The 19,071-nt window shown below is 35.6% G+C and overlaps 1 long non-coding RNA gene across 1 annotated transcript in view; it reads left to right on the forward strand.

Moving 5' to 3' along the window:
* The window catches only part of LOC141454601 (uncharacterized), a 60,284-nt gene extending 41,900 nt beyond the window's left edge, over positions 1-18,384 (forward strand). The window contains exon 3 of the long non-coding RNA XR_012458817.1: positions 18,195-18,384. This is a non-coding gene — a long non-coding RNA (uncharacterized lncRNA). The remainder of the gene's footprint in view (positions 1-18,194) is intronic.
* Positions 18,385-19,071: the final 687 nt, after the last annotated feature.

Here is a 19,071-nt window from a genome sequence, read left to right on the forward strand (position 1 = left end):
AAAAAGTGTGTATCTACCTGTCGGTGATACTTTAATCTTAATAACTAAACGCGTATTAGCCAGCAACAGAAAACTGTCGTTTCAACCAAACTATGATACCTTAATCTTAATAACTAAATGCGTATTAGCCAGCAACAGATAAACCTGATGGTGATAAACTAATCATAATAACTAAACGCGTCATGTTCAATAATGTAAAAAGTGTTTAACAACCTGACGGTTATACCCTAATCTTAATAACTAAATGCGTAGCCAGCCAGAGAAAACTAACGTTGATACCTTAATCTTAATAACTAAATGGGTATTAGTCAGCAACAGAAAACTGTTGTATAAACGAAGCGGTGATACCCTAATCTTAATTCCTAAACGAGTCATATATATAATAACAAAAAAGTGTGTATCTACCTGTCGGTGATACTTTAATCTTAATAACTAAACGCGTATTAGCCAGCAACAGAAAACTGTCGTTTCAACCAAACTATGATACCTTAATCTTAATAACTAAATGCGTATTAGCCAGCAACAGATAAACCTGATGGTGATAAACTAATCATAATAACGAAACGCGTCATGTTCACTAACGCGTAAAGTGTATAACAACCTGACGGTGATACCCTAATCTTAATAACTAAGTGAGTAGCCAGCCACAAAAAACTGACGTTGATACCTTTAATCTTAATACCCAAAATCGTATTAGCCAGCTATAGGAAACTGTTGTTTCATACACTCGGTGACATCCTAATCTTAATAACTAAACGCGTGAAGTTCAATAACAGAAAAGAGTGTATCAACCTGACGGTGATACGTTACTCTTGTCAACTAAATGCGTACTAGTCAGCAACAGAAATTTGTTGTATACACGAAACGGAGATACCCTAATCTTAATTCCAATACGCGACATATATAATAACAAAAAAATGTGTATCTACCTGTCGTTGATACTTTAATCTTAATAACTGAACGCGTATTAGCCAGCAACAGAAAACTGTCGTTTCAACCAAAGTATGACACCTTAATCTTAATAACTAAATGCGCATTGAGCGGCAAGAGATAACTGTTGTATCAACCAAACGGTGATGCCCTAATTTTTAAAACTAAACATATGAAGTTGAATAAGATAAAACCGTTTTTATCAACCTGAAAATGATACCTTAATCTCATTAACTAAAAGCGTAAAGTTCAATAAGGGAATTGTATGTATCATCCTGACTTTGATAGCTTAATCTTAATAACTAAATGCGTATTAGCTAGCTACAGAAAAATGTTGTATCATATTTACGGAGACATCCTAATCTTAATAACTAAACGCGTCTAGTTCAATAAGGAAATAGTGTGTATCAACCTGACGTTGATTGCTTAATCTTAATAACTAAATGCGTATAAGCCAGCAACAGAAAACTACTGTATCAACCTGATGGTGATACACTAATCATAATAACTAAACGCGTCATGTTCGCTAACGCGTAAAGTGTATAACAACCTGACGGTGATACCCTAATCTTAATAACTAAGTGAGTAGCCAGCCACAGAAAACTGACGTTGATACCTTCATCTTAATAACCAAATTCGTATTAGCCAGCAATAGAAAACTATTGTTTCATACTTACGGTGACATCCTAATCTTAATTTCAATACGCGACATATATAATAACAAAAAAGTGTGTATCTACCTCTCGGTGATACGTTAGACTTATCAACTAAATGCGTACTAGTCAGCAACAGAAAACTGTTGTATTCACGAAACGGTGATACCCTAATCTTAATTCCAAATCGTGACATGTATAATAATAAAAAAATGTGTATCTACCTGACGGTGATACTTTAATCTTAATAAGTAAACGCGTATTAGCCAGCAACAGAAAACTGTAGTTTCAACCAAACTATGATACCTTAATCTTAATAACTAAATGCGTATTAGGCAGCAAGAGATAACTGTTGTATCAACCAAACGGTGATGACCTAATTTTTAAAACTAAACACGTGAAGCTCAATAAGAAAAAACTGTGTATCAACCTGAAAATGATACCTTAATCTTATTAACTAAAGGCGTAAAGTTGAATAAGGGAATAGTATGTATCAACCTGACGTTGATTGCTTAATCTTAATAACTAACTGCGTATTAGACAGCAACAGAAAACTATTATATCAACATGATGGTGATGCACTAATCATAAGAAATAAACGCGTTATGTTCAATAATGCAAAAAGTATTTAACAACCTGACGGTTATACCCTAATCTTAATAAATAAATGCGTAGCCAGCCAGAGAAAACTAACGTTGATGCCTTAATCTTAATAACTAAATGGGTATTAGCCAACAACAGCAAACTGTCGTTTCAACCAAACTATGATACCTTAATTTTAATAACTAAATGCGTATTAGCCAGCACCTGATGGTGATACACTAATCATAATGACTAAACGCGTCAAGTTCGCTAACTCGTAATGTGTATAACAACCTGACGGTGATACCTTAATCTTAATAACTAAGTGAGTAGCCAGTCACAGAAAACTGACGTTGATAGCTTAATCTTAATAACCAAATTCGTATTAGCCAGCAATAGAGAACTATTGTTTCATACTTACGGGGACATCCTAATCTTAATTCCAATACGCGACATATATAATAAAAAAAAAGTGTGTATCTACCTGTCGGTGATAGTTTATCTTAATCTTAATAACTAAACGCGTATTAGCCAGCAACAGAAAACTGTCGTTTCAACCAAACTATGATACCTTAATCTTAATAACTAAATGCGTATTAGCAAGCAACAGATAACTGTTGTATCAACTACACGGTGATGCCCTAATTTTTAAAACTAAACACGTGCAGTTCAATAAGAAAAAATTGTGTATCAACCTGAAAATGATACTTTAATCTTATTAACTATAAGCGTAAAGTTCAATAAGGGAATAGTATGTATCAACCTGACTTTGATAGCTTAATCTTAATAACTAAATGCGTATTAGCCAGCAACACAAAACTGTTGTATCAACCTGATGGAGATACACTAATTTTAATAACTAAACGCGTCTACTTCAATAATGCAAAAAGTGTTTAACAACCTGACGGTTATACCTTAATCTGAATAACTAAATGCGTACCCAGCCAGAGAAAACTAGCGTTGATACCCTAATCTTAATAACTAAATGCGTATTAGCCAGCAACAGATAACTGTTGTATCAACTAAACGGTGATGCCCTAATTTTGAAAACTAAACACTTCAAGTTCGATAAAAAAAAAAGTGTATCAATCTGACGGTGATACATAAATCTTAATATCTATATGCGTATTAACCAGCAACAGAAAAATGTTGTATCATATTTAAGGAGACATCCTAATCTTAATAACTTAAAGCGCCTAGTTCAATAAGGAAATAGTATGTATCAACCTGACGTTGATTGCCTAATCTTAACTAAATGCGTATAAGCCAGCAACAGAAAATTTCGTTTGCTAAACGGTCATTTAGTGGAATTGACCACAGTGTAAATCTGGCAACCCACTTATCTAACATCCAACTTTTTCGGAATATAAATTTATAATGTAAAAAAAATTATTATTCTAACTTTGGGGTCGCATATAAAACTGGTTCTTAGTTTTGGAATTTTACAGGGCAATGACGGAAACGATTGAGGGCCCTTACTCATAGATTGCTTCGGAAAAAGCAATTTATAATTTGTTGCTGGAAGAAATTTAATTTAATAGCTTCCTCTCTTAGTGAAATATTTTGGAAATAATGCTTTACTGATGAGCATTAAAGTTCAACTAGTGGGCACTAATGTTCCATTTAAATACTCTAATAATCATTAAAGAGCACTAATTTTCCATTAATGTGCACTAGTATTTTACTGAGATGCACTAATGTTACAATAAAGTGCACTAATGATTAACTAAATAGCGAGCATTTTCCATTAGTGTGCACTGAAATTTCATTAATATGCACTAATGTTCCATTTAAATACTCTAATAATCATTAAAGAGCACTAATGATCCATTAATGTGCACTAGTATTTTACTAAGATGCACTAATGTTACAATAAAGTGCACTAGTGATCTCTAAAAGTGTAAGTATGATCTACTAATGTGCACAGAAATTTCCTTAATTGGCACAAATGTTCCATTTAAATACTCTAATAATCATTAAAGAGCACTAAAGTTCCATTAATGTGCACTAGTATTTTACTAAGATGCACTAATGTTACAATAAAGTGCACTAATGATCTCTAAATGTGTAAGTATGGTCCATAATTGTGCACTGAAATTCCACATGTTAACACCGGTATTTTCTAAAGTACAATAATGTTCCACTATAATATCATAGAAAATTCATTGATATTGTAAAAAAACACGATGATTCATAACAATAATGATAATCGATTTAACAAAGTCCAGCAGCAATATTAACAGAACTCATTCAAAGGCAATCCATAAGCCAATCGTCCTCATCACAAGCACTGTTCTACTCCAAAATTAACCAGACAATTTATCCAGGTTACTAATAAGATATAACATCCGTTTATAGCCAATTTCCGAATATTGACGATCAAAAAATGCCGAACGAATTTTAATGAAATAACTTAAAATCTTCCCCCAAAATTCAATTAAGAAAAGTGGTATTATCCAGATGGTGACGCCCTAATAATATCTAAACTCGCAATACGAAACATTAATTGATACATTAACATTAACTAACATTTTATCTAAACGCGTGCGGCTGTCATAAATAGAGCGTGTTAACATCCTAATGGTGACACCCTAGTAGTATCTAAACTTGGAATAAGAAAGCGTTGTATCAAACTGCTGGTGATACAGTAACATTAACTAACATTATATCTAAACGCGTACGGCTGCCATAAATAGAGAATGGTATCATCCTGATGGAGACACCCTAGTAGTATCTAAACTCGCAATAGAAAATGGTTGTATAAACCTGCTGGTGATACACTAACATTATATCTAACCGCGTAAGGCCGGGATAAATAGAGAATGGTATCATCCTGATGTAGACACCGTGATAACATCTAAACTCGCAATAAAAAATGGTTGTAGCAACCTGCTGGTGATACAGTAACATTAACTAACATTATATCTAAACGCGTAACGCTGGCATAAATAGAGTGTGGTATCATCCTGTTGGTGACACCCTAGTAGTATCTACTCGTAAACTTCCAATAAGAGAAGCTTGTATCAACCTGCTGGTGATTCACTAACATTAGCTAACAATATATCTAAACGCATACGGCTGGCATAAATAGAGAATGGTATCATCCTGATGGAGACACCCTAGTAGTATCTAAACTCGTAATAGAAAATGGATGTATAAACCTGCTGGTGATACACTAACATTATATCTAACTGCGTAAAGCCGGGATAAATAGAGAATGGTATCATCCTGATGTAGACACCGTGATAATATCTTAACTCGTAATAAGGAAGGGTTGTATCAACCTGCTGGTGATACACTATCATTATATCTAAGCGCGTAAGGCCGATATAAATAGAGAATGGTATCATCCTGATGTAGACACCGTTATAATATCTAAACTCGCAATAAAAGATGGTTGTATCAACCTGCTGGTGATATAGTTATATTAACTAACATTATACCTAAACGCGTAACGCTGCCATAAATAGAACGTGGTATCATCCTGTTGGTGACACCCTAGTAGTATTTAAACTTGCATTAAGAAAAGTTGTATTAACCTGCTGGTGATACACTAAGATTATATCTAAACGCATAAAGCTGGCATAAATAGAGTATGGTATCATCCTCATGGAGACTCCCTGATAATATCTAAACTCGCAATAGAAAATGGTTGTATCAACCTGCTGGTGATACATTAACTAACATTATATCTAAGCGCGTAAGGCCGGTATAAATAGAGGAAGGTATCTTCCTGATGGTAACACTTTAGTAGTATCTAAACACGCAATAAAAAATTATTGTATTAACTTTCTGGTGATACACTAACATAATATCTAAGCACGTAACACTAGCATAATTAAAGCGTGGTATCATCCTTATGGTGACACCCAAGTAGTATCTAAACTCGTAAAAGGAAATGGTTGTATCAACCTACTGGTGATACAGTAACATTAACTAACATTATATCTAAACGCGTAACGCTGGCATAAATAGAGCGTGTTATTATCCTGTTGGTGACACTTTAGTAGTATCTAAACTTGGAATAAGAAAAGGTTGTATCAACCTGCTGGTGATACACTAACATTTTATTTAAGCGCGTAAGGCTGGCATAAATAGAGTATGGTATTATCCTAATGGAGATTACCTGATAATATCTAAATTCGCAATAGAAAATGTTTGTAACAACCTGCTGTTGATACACTAACATTATATATAAGCGCGTAAGGCTGGCATAAACAGAGAATGGTATAACCCTGATGGAGACACCCTAGTAGCATCTAAACTCGTAATAGGAAAGTGTTGTATCAACCTGCTGATGATACATTATCATTAACTAACACTATATCGAAATGCGTAATGCTGGCATAAATAGAGCGTGGTATCATCCTGATGGTGACACCCTAGTAGTAACTAAACTCGTAATAAGAAAGGGTTGTATCAACCTGCTGGTGATACACTACATTATATCTAAGCGCGTATCGCAGGCAAAAATAGAGAATAGTATCGTCCTGATGAAGACACCTTAGTAGTATCTAAACTCGTAATAGGAAAGGGTTGTATCAACCTGCTGGTGATACACTAACATTAAACCTAAGCGTGTAAGACTGGAATAAATAGGGAATGGTATCATCCTGATAGAGACACTCAGATAATATCTAAACACGCAATAAAAAATGATTGCATTAACCTTCTGGAGATACACTAAAGTTTACTAACATTATATCTAAACGCGTAACGCTGTCATAAATCGTACGTGGTATCTTCCTGATGGTGACACCTTAGTAGTATCTTAACTCGTAATAAGAAAGGGTTATATCAACCTGCTGGTGATACTCTAACAATAGCTAACATTATATCTAAGCGCGTAACACTGGCATTAATAGAGCGTGGTATCATTATTATATTGACACCCAATTAGTATCTATACTCGTAAAAAAAAAGGGTTGTATCAACCTGCTGATGATATAGTTACATTAACTAACATTATACCTAAACGCGTAACGCTGCCATAAATAGAACGTGGTATCATCCTGTTGGTGACACCCTAGTAGTATTTAAACTTGCATTAAGAAAAGTTGTATTAACCTGCTGGTGATACACTAAGATTATATCTAAACGCATAAAGCTGGCATAAATAGAGTATGGTATCATCCTCATGGAGACTCCCTGATAATATCTAAACTCGCAATAGAAAATGGTTGTATCAACCTGCTGGTGATACATTAACTAACATTATATCTAAGCGCGTAAGGCCGGTATAAATAGAGGAAGGTATCTTCCTGATGGTAACACTTTAGTAGTATCTAAACACGCAATAAAAAATTATTGTATTAACTTTCTGGTGATACACTAACATAATATCTAAGCACGTAACACTAGCATAATTAAAGCGTGGTATCATCCTTATGGTGACACCCAAGTAGTATCTAAACTCGTAAAAGGAAATGGTTGTATCAACCTACTGGTGATACAGTAACATTAACTAACATTATATCTAAACGCGTAACGCTGGCATAAATAGAGCGTGTTATTATCCTGTTGGTGACACTTTAGTAGTATCTAAACTTGGAATAAGAAAAGGTTGTATCAACCTGCTGGTGATACACTAACATTTTATTTAAGCGCGTAAGGCTGGCATAAATAGAGTATGGTATTATCCTAATGGAGATTACCTGATAATATCTAAATTCGCAATAGAAAATGTTTGTAACAACCTGCTGTTGATACACTAACATTATATATAAGCGCGTAAGGCTGGCATAAACAGAGAATGGTATAACCCTGATGGAGACACCCTAGTAGCATCTAAACTCGTAATAGGAAAGTGTTGTATCAACCTGCTGATGATACAGTATCATTAACTAACACTATATCGAAATGCGTAATGCTGGCATAAATAGAGCGTGGTATCATCCTGATGGTGACACCCTAGTAGTAACTAAACTCGTAATAAGAAAGGGTTGTATCAACCTGCTGGTGATACACTACATTATATCTAAGCGCGTATCGCAGGCAAAAATAGAGAATAGTATCGTCCTGATGAAGACACCTTAGTAGTATCTAAACTCGTAATAGGAAAGGGTTGTATCAACCTGCTGGTGATACACTAACATTAAACCTAAGCGTGTAAGACTGGAATAAATAGGGAATGGTATCATCCTGATAGAGACACTCAGATAATATCTAAACACGCAATAAAAAATGATTGCATTAACCTTCTGGAGATACACTAAAGTTTACTAACATTATATCTAAACGCGTAACGCTGTCATAAATCGTACGTGGTATCTTCCTGATGGTGACACCTTAGTAGTATCTTAACTCGTAATAAGAAAGGGTTATATCAACCTGCTGGTGATACTCTAACAATAACTAACATTATATCTAAGCGCGTAACACTGGCATTAATAGAGCGTGGTATCATTATTATATTGACACCCAATTAGTATCTATACTCGTAAAAAAAAAGGGTTGTATCAACCTGCTGATGATATAGTTACATTAACTAACATTATACCTAAACGCGTAACGCTGCCATAAATAGAACGTGGTATCATCCTGTTGGTGACACCCTAGTAGTATTTAAACTTGCAATAAGAAAAGTTGTATTACCCTGCTGGTGATACACTAAGATTATATCTAAACGCGTAAAGCTGGCATAGAGTATGGTACCATCCTCATGGAGACTCCCTGATAATATCTAAACTCGCAATAGAAAATGGTTGTATCAACCTGCTGATGATACAGTATCATTAACTAACACTATATCGAAATGCGTAATGCTGGCATAAATAGAGCGTGGTATCATCCTGATGGTGACACCCTAGTAGTAACTAAACTCGTAATAAGAAAGGGTTGTATCAACCTGCTGGTGATACACTACATTATATCTAAGCGCGTATGGCTGGCATAAATAGAGAATGGTATCATCCTGATGTAGACACCGTTATAATATCTAAACTCGCAATAAAAAATGGTTGTATTAACCTGCTGGTGATACACTAACAATAACTAACATTATATCTAAGCGCGTAACACTGGCATAAATAGAGCGTGGTATCATTATTATGGTGACACCCTATTAGTATCTATACTCGTAAAAGGAAAGGGTTGTTTCAACCTGCTGATGATATAGTTACATTAACTAACATTTTACCTAAACGCGTAACGCTGCCATAAATAGAACGTGGTATCATCCTGTTGGTGACACCCTAGTAGTATTTAAACTTGCAATAAGAAAAGTTGTATTAACCTGCTGGTGATACACTAAGATTATATCTAAGCGCGTAAGGCCGGTATAAATAGAGAATGGTATCATCCTGATGTAGAAACCCGTTATAATATCTAAGCTCACAATAAAAAATAGTTGTATCAACCTGCTGGTGATATAATTGCATTAACTAACATTATACCTAAACGCGTAACGCTGCCATAAATAGAACGAGGTATCATCCTGTTGGTGACACCCTAGTAGTATTTAAACTTGGAATAAGAAAACTCGTATTAACCTGCTGGTGATACACTAAGATTATATCTAAGCGCGTAAGGCTGGCATAAACAGAGAATGGTATAACTCTGTTGGAGACACCCTAGTAGTATCTAAACTCGTAATAGGAAAGCGTTGTATCAACCTGCTGATGATACAGTATCATTAACTAACACTATATCGAAATGCGTAATGCTGGCATAAATAGAGCGTGGTATCATCCTGATGGTGACACCCTAGTAGTAACTAAACTCGTAATAAGAAAGGGTTGTATCAACCTGCTGGTGATACACTACATTATATCTAAGCGCGTATGGCTGGCATAAATAGAGAATAGTATCGTCCTGATGAAGACACCTTAGTAGTATCTAAACTCGTAATAGGAAAGGGTTGTATCAACCTGCTGGTGATACACTAACCTTAAACCTAAGCGCGTAAGACTGGAATAAATAGAGAATGGTATCATCCTGATGTAGACACCGTTATAATATCTAAGCTCACAATTAAAAATGGTTGTATCAACCTGCTGGTGATACACTAACAATAACTAACATTATATCTAAGCGCGTATGTCTGGCATAAATAGAGAAAGGTATCTTCCTGATGGTAACACTTTAGTAGTATCTAAACACGCAATAAAAAATTATTGTATTAACTTTCTGGTGATACACTATCATAATATCTAAGCACGTAACACTGGCATAATTAAAGCGTGGTATCATCCTTAAGGTGACACCCAAATAGTAACTAAACTCGTAAAAGGAAAGGGTTGTATCAACCTACTGGTGATACAGTAACATTAACTAACATTATATCTAAACTCGTAACGCTGGCATAAATAGAGCGTGTTATCATCCTGTTGGTGACACTCTAGTACTATTTAAGCTTGGAATAAGAAAAGGTTGTATCAACCTGCTGGTGATACACTAACATTTTATTTAAGCGCGTAAGGCTGGCATAAATAGAGTATGGTATTATCCTAATGGAGATTACCTGATAATATCTAAATTCGCAATAGAAAATGTTTGTATCAACCTGCTGGTGATACACTAACATTATATCTAAGCGCGTAAGGCTGGCATAAACAGAGAATGGTATAACCCTGTTGGAGACACCCTAGTAGTATCTAAACTCGTAATAGGAAAGCGTTGTATCAACCTGCTGATGATACAGTATCATTAACTAACACTATATCGAAATGCGTAATGCTGGCATAAATAGAGCGTGGTATCATCCTGATGGTGACACCTTAGTAGTATCTAAACTCGTAATAGGAAAGGGTTGTATCAACCTGCTGGTGATACACTAACCTTAAACCTAAGCGCGTAAGACTGGAATAAATAGAGAATGGTATCATCCTGATGTAGACACCGTTATAATATCTAAGCTCACAATAAAAAATGGTTGTATCAACCTGCTGGTGATACACTAACAATAACTAACATTATATCTAAGCGCGTATGTCTGGCATAAATAGAGAAAGGTATCTTCCTGATGGTAACACTTTAGTAGTATCTAAACACGCAATAAAAAATTATTGTATTAACTTTCTGGTGATACACTAACATAATATCTAAGCACGTAACACTGGCATAATTAAAGCGTGGTATCATCCTTAAGGTGACACCCAAATAGTAACTAAACTCGTAAAAGGAAAGGGTTGTATCAACCTACTGGTGATACAGTAACATTAACTAACATTATATCTAAACTCGTAACGCTGGCATAAATAGAGCGTGTTATCATCCTGTTGGTGACACTCTAGTACTATTTAAGCTTGGAATAAGAAAAGGTTCTATCAACCTGCTGGTGATACACTAACATTTTATTTAAGCGCGTAAGGCTGGCATAAATAGAGTATGGTATTATCCTAATGGAGATTACCTGATAATATCTAAATTCGCAATAGAAAATGTTTGTATCAACCTGCTGGTGATACACTAACATTATATCTAAGCGCGTAAGGCTGGCATAAACAGAGAATGGTATAACCCTGTTGGAGACACCCTAGTAGTATCTATACTCGTAATAGGAAAGCGTTGTATCAACCTGCTGATGATACAGTATCATTAACTAACACTATATCGAAATGCGTAATGCTGGCATAAATAGAGCGTGGTATCATCCTGATGGTGACACCCTAGTAGTAACTAAACTCGTAATAAGAAAGGGTTGTATCAACCTGCTGGTGATACACTACATTATATCTAAGCGCGTATGGCTGGCATAAATAGAGAATAGTATCGTCCTGATGAAGACACCTTAGTAGTATCTAAACTCGTAATAGGAAAGGGCTGTATCAACCTGCTGGTGATACACTGCATTATATCTAAGCGCGTATTGCTGGCATAAATAGAGAATAGTATCGTCCTGATGAAGTCACCTTAGTAGTATCTAAACTCGTAATAGGAAAGGGCTGTGTCAACCTGCCGGTGATACACTAACCTTAAACCTAAGCGCGTAAGACTGGCATAAATAGAGTATGGTATCATCCTGATGTAGACACCGTTATAATATCTAAGCTCACAATAAAAAATGGTTGTATCAACCTGCTGGTGATACACTAACCATAACTAACATTATTTCTAAGCGCGTATGTCTGGCATAAATAGAGTATGGTATTATCCTAATGGAGATTACCTGATAATATCTAAATTCGCAATAGAAAATGTTTGTATCAACCTGCTGGTGATACACTAACATAATATCTAAGCGCGTAAGGCTGGCTTAAACAGAGAATGGTATAACTCTGTTGGAGACACCCTAGTAGTATCTAAACTCGTAATAGGAAAGCGTTGTATCAACCTGCTGATGATACAGTATCATTAACTAACACTATATCGAAATGCGTAATGCTGGCATAAATAGAGCGTGGTATCATCCTGATGGTGACACCCTAGTAGTAACTAAACTCGTAATAAGAAAGGGTTGTATCAACCTGCTGGTGATACACTACATTATATCTAAGCGCGTATGGCTGGCATAAATAGAGAATAGTATCGTCCTGATGAAGACACCTTAGTAGTATCTAAACTCGTAATAGGAAAGGGTTGTATCAACCTGCTGGTGATACACTAACCTTAAACCTAAGCGCGTAAGACTGGAATAAATAGAGAATGGTATCATCCTGATGTAGACACCGTTATAATATCTAAGCTCACAATAAAAAATGGTTGTATCAACCTGCTGGTGATACACTCACCATAACTAACATTATTTCTAAGCGCGTATGTCTGGCATAAATAGAGAAAGGTATCTTCCTGATGGTAACACTTTAGTAGTATCTAAACACGCAATAAAAAATTATTGTATTAACTTTCTGGTGATTCACTAACATAATATCTAAGCACGTAACACTGGCATAATTAAAGCGTGGTATCATCCTTATGGTGACACCCAAGTAGTATCTAAACTCGTAAAAGGAAAGGGTTGTATCAACCTACTGGTGATACAGTAACATTAACTAACATTATATCTAAACGCGTAACGCTGGCATAAATAGAGCGTGTTATCATTCTGTTGGTGACACTCTAGTAGTATCTAAACTTGGAATAAGAAAAGGTTGTATCAACCTGCTGGTGATACACTAACTTTTTATTTAAGCGCGTAAGGCTGGCATGAATAGAGTATGGTATAATCCTAATGGAGATTACCTGAAAATATCTAAATTCGCAATAGAAAATGTTTGTATCAACCTGCTGGTGATACACTAACATTATATCTAAGCGCGTAAGGCTGGCATAAACAGAGAATGGTTTAACCCTGATGGAGACAGCCTAGTAGTGTCTAAACTCGTAATAGGAAAGCGTTGTATCAACCTGCTGATGATACACTAAAATTTACTAACATTATATCTAAACGCGTAACGCTGTCATAAATCGTGCGTGGTATGTTCCTGATGGTGACACCCTAGTAGTATCTTAACTCGTAATAAGAAAGGGTTGTATCAACCTGCTGGTTATACACTACATTATATCTAAGCGCGTATGACTGGCATAAATAGAGAATAGTATCGTCCTGATGAAGAAACCTTAGTAGTATCTAAACTCGTAATAGGAAAGGGTTGTGTCAACCTGCTGGTGATACACTAACATTAAACCTAAGCGCGTAAGACTGGAATAAATAGAGAATGGTATCATCCTGATAGAGACACTCAGATAATATCTAAACACGCAATAAAAAATGATTGCATTAACCTTCTGGAGATACACTAAAATTTACTAACATTATATCTAAACGCGTAACGCTGTCATAAATCGTGCGTGGTATCTTCCTGATGGTGACACCCTAGTAGTATCTTAACTCGTAATATGAAAGGGTTGTATCAACCTGCTGGTGATACACTATCATTATATCTAAGCGCGTAAGGCTGGCATAAATAGAGTATGGTATTATGCTGATGGAGACTCCCTGATAATAACTATTCTCGCTATAAAAAATGGTTTTATCAACCTTCTGGTGATACACTAACATTAACTAACATTATATCTAAGCGCGTAAGGCTGGCACAATTAAAAAATGGTATCATCCTGATGGAGACACCCTAGTAGTATCTAAACTCGAAATAGGAAAGCGTTGTATCAACCTGCTGGTGATACAGTATCAATAACTAACAGTATATCCAAATGCGTAAAGCTGGCATAAATAAGGCGAGGTATCATTCTGATGGTGACACCCTAGTAGTATCTAAACTTGCAATAAGAAAGGGTTGTATCAACCTTCTGGTGATACACTAACATTATGTGTAAGCGCGTAAGGCCGGCATAAATAGAGAATGATATCATCGTGATAGTGACCCCAATGATATTTAAACTCGCAATAAAAAATGGTTGTATCATCCTGCTGGTGATACACTAACATTATATATAAACGTTTAACGCTGGTCTAAAATGAGAGTGGTATTATGCGGATGGTGACAGCTTAATAATATCTAAACTCGCAAAGAAAATGTTTGGTACTGATACACTAACATTAAATCTGAACGCGTAACACTGGCAGTAAAAATGTTTTGTGTTGGGTGCATGGTGTACTGAGCTGTGGTACCCGTGGGGTCGCTACTCCCCAAAGCGACTGCATGCATCAGCCGCTCCATGCGGGGTAATTTTAGAAATGTGTTCAGAATCAGATGTTGCCCAAAATTAGGATGGAAAATCACTTTCTTCCAATAACGTATGAAGCAGGTTGCGGAGAACTTGAGCGAGTGAAGAAGGGTGTCCCTCTAACGTAAAGATTTTGAATTTAACCTAACTGACGTTAGTTATTACTCTGGTTCCTAGACAAAATAATTTTAAAAATCTAGTAGGTGACGATGATAATGTTTGACTATAGATGTCTTCCAGTTCTGAATATAGCATAATCCTAACGAAGTTACTTGAACGTATATTCGAATTTAGCTGAGAACATCTGACAGATTGCAGCAGATAGAACCACTTCGAATTGCTGTAGAAATTGAAAACTTCTACTACATTAATAAACGATAAAATCGTAAAGAGTTTTTCACAAACCTAGGTAACAAAGATTTGGGTTGGAGGACGACGTTAAGAAGATGACGAGAAATGGTAACTGGGGTACGTAACTACTGGGTAGTACACGTAACTGGTTCATCACGTCTGAAGGTTTGTTGCGGTGCTATAGATTCTCAGAAATGGTGTGCGCAGTCAGACTTGCGCAGCTGCCAGAATACTCTCTAATCTATGGGACTACTGCTAACCTGAGTCATCATTCTCAAGAAATTTCCACTCAGAATACTTAAAGAAAGTGGTACTGGCTCTGTTAGCCTGCTCCAGATAGCAGTTGTCCAGGGGGCACCTCGTGGAGGTAGAGCTCAGATTTTTGCCCCCCAAAATGCCATCCTGCGTTTAATGTCGTATTCCAACTGGTTTTTATCCTCTATTAAGCAGGCGTAGTAGCAAATCTCATTAACAATGGAGATGCATTACCTGCGATGTACAGAGGGGGAGAGCGAAAACCAGCTTTGGACCCGTTAAGGAATACGATTATGCGGCGTTTGGGTAGGGTAATGGACAAATAGCAGGAATGGCAGAATACTGGATACGCTATTTGTGTAGAACCGCTTTTGGGAAGAAGAGATTTACCTGGAAACTGGGACTCGTTTAAGCAATAGACAATAAACCAAGCGATAAATTGGAAATAGCAAAGCAAATATGAACCTGTGTAATGAAGGAAGTCCCAACTGACAAAAGAACCAATTTGAAGAAACAACAGCAGAATGAATAACGACAACAATAGAAATAAGAATCAACGTTGAATACGAACACGAAGTTGAATACAGAAACTTGCCCTATAAAACTATAAAAACAAATTTTCTGTAGACAAAAAATGTACATTTTGAATTAATATAAATTATTTAATAAGAAAAAAAGCATGCAGTAATTAATTGTCTACCTTTCTTTGCTCTACTTGGGCTAGAAGTTCCGAAGAAGGATATTAACAGTGGCCATATAAATGTTTTAAATAATTATAATTCCGTTTATTTTTCTAAAATGACTAGTGCCATTTTTTTTCATGCATGCAAAATAATTGGAACTATAATTATTGTAGACAGAGTTTTTATTTAGAGGATAGATCTGTGGCAGGATTGGTGAGCCATTCCGAAGAAGGACAGTTAAAAAGAGTTGAGAGTCATAAATATGGACCACATAGTTAATTCCTCGCCCTACCTGATTTTTGCTGTCGGTTGGGATATGCACCAATCATTTGCAGTGCATATCCATCGATGTCTTCTGCAGCTCGTCAACACTGGACACTGGACACAGTTTAAAAGATTTCAACGGAAATGAAACTGTGGCGTGTTTACTGTCTTGTGACGGAATTTTGAAAATACCCGAAGAATTTTTATTTTTTTTTTTCAATTTTTAAGCGCACAGGTTAAAAGTAGTCAATCCATCTTAATAAAGGGTAATCAAGCACTCCCGATGCGAGCACTCCCGGGGATTTTAACACTCCCGCACTCCAGAGAATTTTAACGATCCCGCACTCCCTGTAACGAAAAAAAGAAGTATTACTTTCCGATAAATACTGCACAATATTATTAATTTTTTAAATTAAATGTGGTTCGGTTAATAATAATAATTTTTATATACATTTTATTTACATTTCCCTACATTGCTCATGTGATTTCCTACATAGAAAGTTAATGTACTCATGGTTAGAGAAAGATTAATATGATAAAATATATACTTTTTATATGGAACTCATAAATATACTCTAAAATAGTTTTCTTCCAAAAAAGACAATCTAAAAGGGGATCTCAAAAGGGATATTTCTAGGAAAAGTTTAATTTTGAAAATGCAATAAATACTTCCTGTGACTTAATAAGAGAAACTACCAGCCAATATCCGACCTTTATTTGGGCACAAGTACCAGAATGCTCAAAAGGAGAAGTTTTTTATGCTTTGTCATTGGTCGGAACCAAACATATGATTGTACTTTAGAAATGGCAAAATTTTAGTACCCGGAAAAATGTACCATACAAATATTCTTCAGAAAAGCAATAAGAAGACAAAGATAGAGCTACATGGAGAAGAAAGTCAGTGGGTACGGAATAAGTTAGGAATATTAAAAGGATAAGGTGTAACCAATGTACAGCGAGAAGAGATAAGAAATATTTTATCCGTTTTTCTGTAGGGAACCCACGTCTTGGTCGTCAGCCTTTTGTGCGGATCTTTTTAACTAGAAAACATTTCTACACATTGCACTCCTGAATTACCGGAAGTATTTTCCCTTTTCTTTCTCCCCCTTACTTCGCACAATTTCTTAAAAGAAGAAAAACCAAAATTTTCTAAAATTTCTCTCCATTCTGTTCACCCTTTGAAAAGAAGAACTGTCAGAGAAGGATGAATAGTAAATACGTCACCTTTAAATGTTCAATGCCAGTACTTTCAAAAAGAAAACAGGAAAAAATGTCAGAAACTTAAACTTCACGAAAAGTGAAAATATGGCGATGTTTTTATTTTTTATTTATTTTATTACGCGGGAAAATTTAGTTTTCCGTTTCAAGATCTCCCTGAAAGCCCCCAGAAAAGTGGTTTTTTTTATTTCTCATTTAAATTTCAAGTTTTATAATTTGAGAGATATTTTAGAGTGAGAGAGAGGCTTCCCTCTAAAGTATCCCTTTTAATCAAACTGGTCAATTTTAATTTTCCGGTTTACAGTGAACCCTATAGTTGTAACATGGTCACCAAGAGATATCCGGGCATCTCAAATCTCTTTTCATATTAGACACTCTGACGTTGGCTACGAATGTCGGTATCTAGCCCTGGCCAAAGACACGGATTACCCCCCAGTGAAGCTGATTTTCATAGGGAAACAGGGGGATCCTCTTTTCACTGGAGAAGATCGTTTTCATGGCTGTTCCAGACACTTTTGAAATGTTTTTACGCAGAGTGGGGAAATGACATTAATAGCCAGAATAAAATGTTTTCCCGTTTAAGCCTGCCCTCGCATAACCTACTTTTATTTTATTAATTTTTGTAATGCATTATGTAATATTTCTATTAATCACAATAAAAAATGTATTATTATGTTTTTTATGTTCACAGACTGTAGAAATCTTCTAAAAAAAAGCCGCCAAATTAGTTATGAAGACGTCTTCCTTCTCCTTCCGCGTAATGTAGCGGGTAAGTTGATAATTTATTATTTATTTTTTAAACCAATAAATTCATTTTATGAATATACTTAGTTTGGAGTTGATTGGATTGTAAAACGTTTTTCTTATTATATTAATTTAGATTTTCCACTTATCATTTGTTTTCCCTTTTCCATATTCATTCAGTTCCCCAAATAATAATAAAACAAAAATCCTGCGCCACTCCTGAATCCCGAACTTTATCGCGAAAAAAAAAAAATTAATTTTGCCCACAGAGTAGCGGAAATTGGTATTACAAATGAAAAACTTTTTCTCTCAAGCGACAGCTCACTATCTGCAGTTCTATCGAAGGCTTTCCCACTACCTTTAGGTGGGAAATTCTTTGTTCACTCTCTCTCTCTCTACAGTGGAAGTTAACAACAAGTCTGCACAATCTGAAGAGAAAACTTATCAAACAAAGTTTTCATATCATCATTGGAAATTATTTGTTAGAAAGTTCACTTCAAGAATACTTACTCTACAGTATAATAGAACTGTAGAAGTACAATAATATACAACTGAAATTGTTCAAGTTGTGAAATAAGCTTACACTCGGTTAAACAATACGGATTTTATTATTATTCACAATGCCAAAAGTGGCAGCACTTACTGAACGACACCAGCATAGGCCCCGCATTCTGTGGGGTTTTACTAGAACTAAGGCTTGATTATTCTTCACGGCACAAGAGAGCGTTCCAAGAAGTTCGAATCCCGCGGATAAAGTCATTCTTATTACTTAAAAAATCATAATATTTTTTTTAATAAAGTGTAGAAATACGTGGAATCCGAAC

This window comes from Rhodnius prolixus, unplaced genomic scaffold, assembly GCF_049639745.1.
Source record: "Rhodnius prolixus isolate KJV_2025 unplaced genomic scaffold, Rpr scaffold_9, whole genome shotgun sequence".
Taxonomy (NCBI): Eukaryota; Metazoa; Arthropoda; class Insecta; order Hemiptera; family Reduviidae; genus Rhodnius; species Rhodnius prolixus.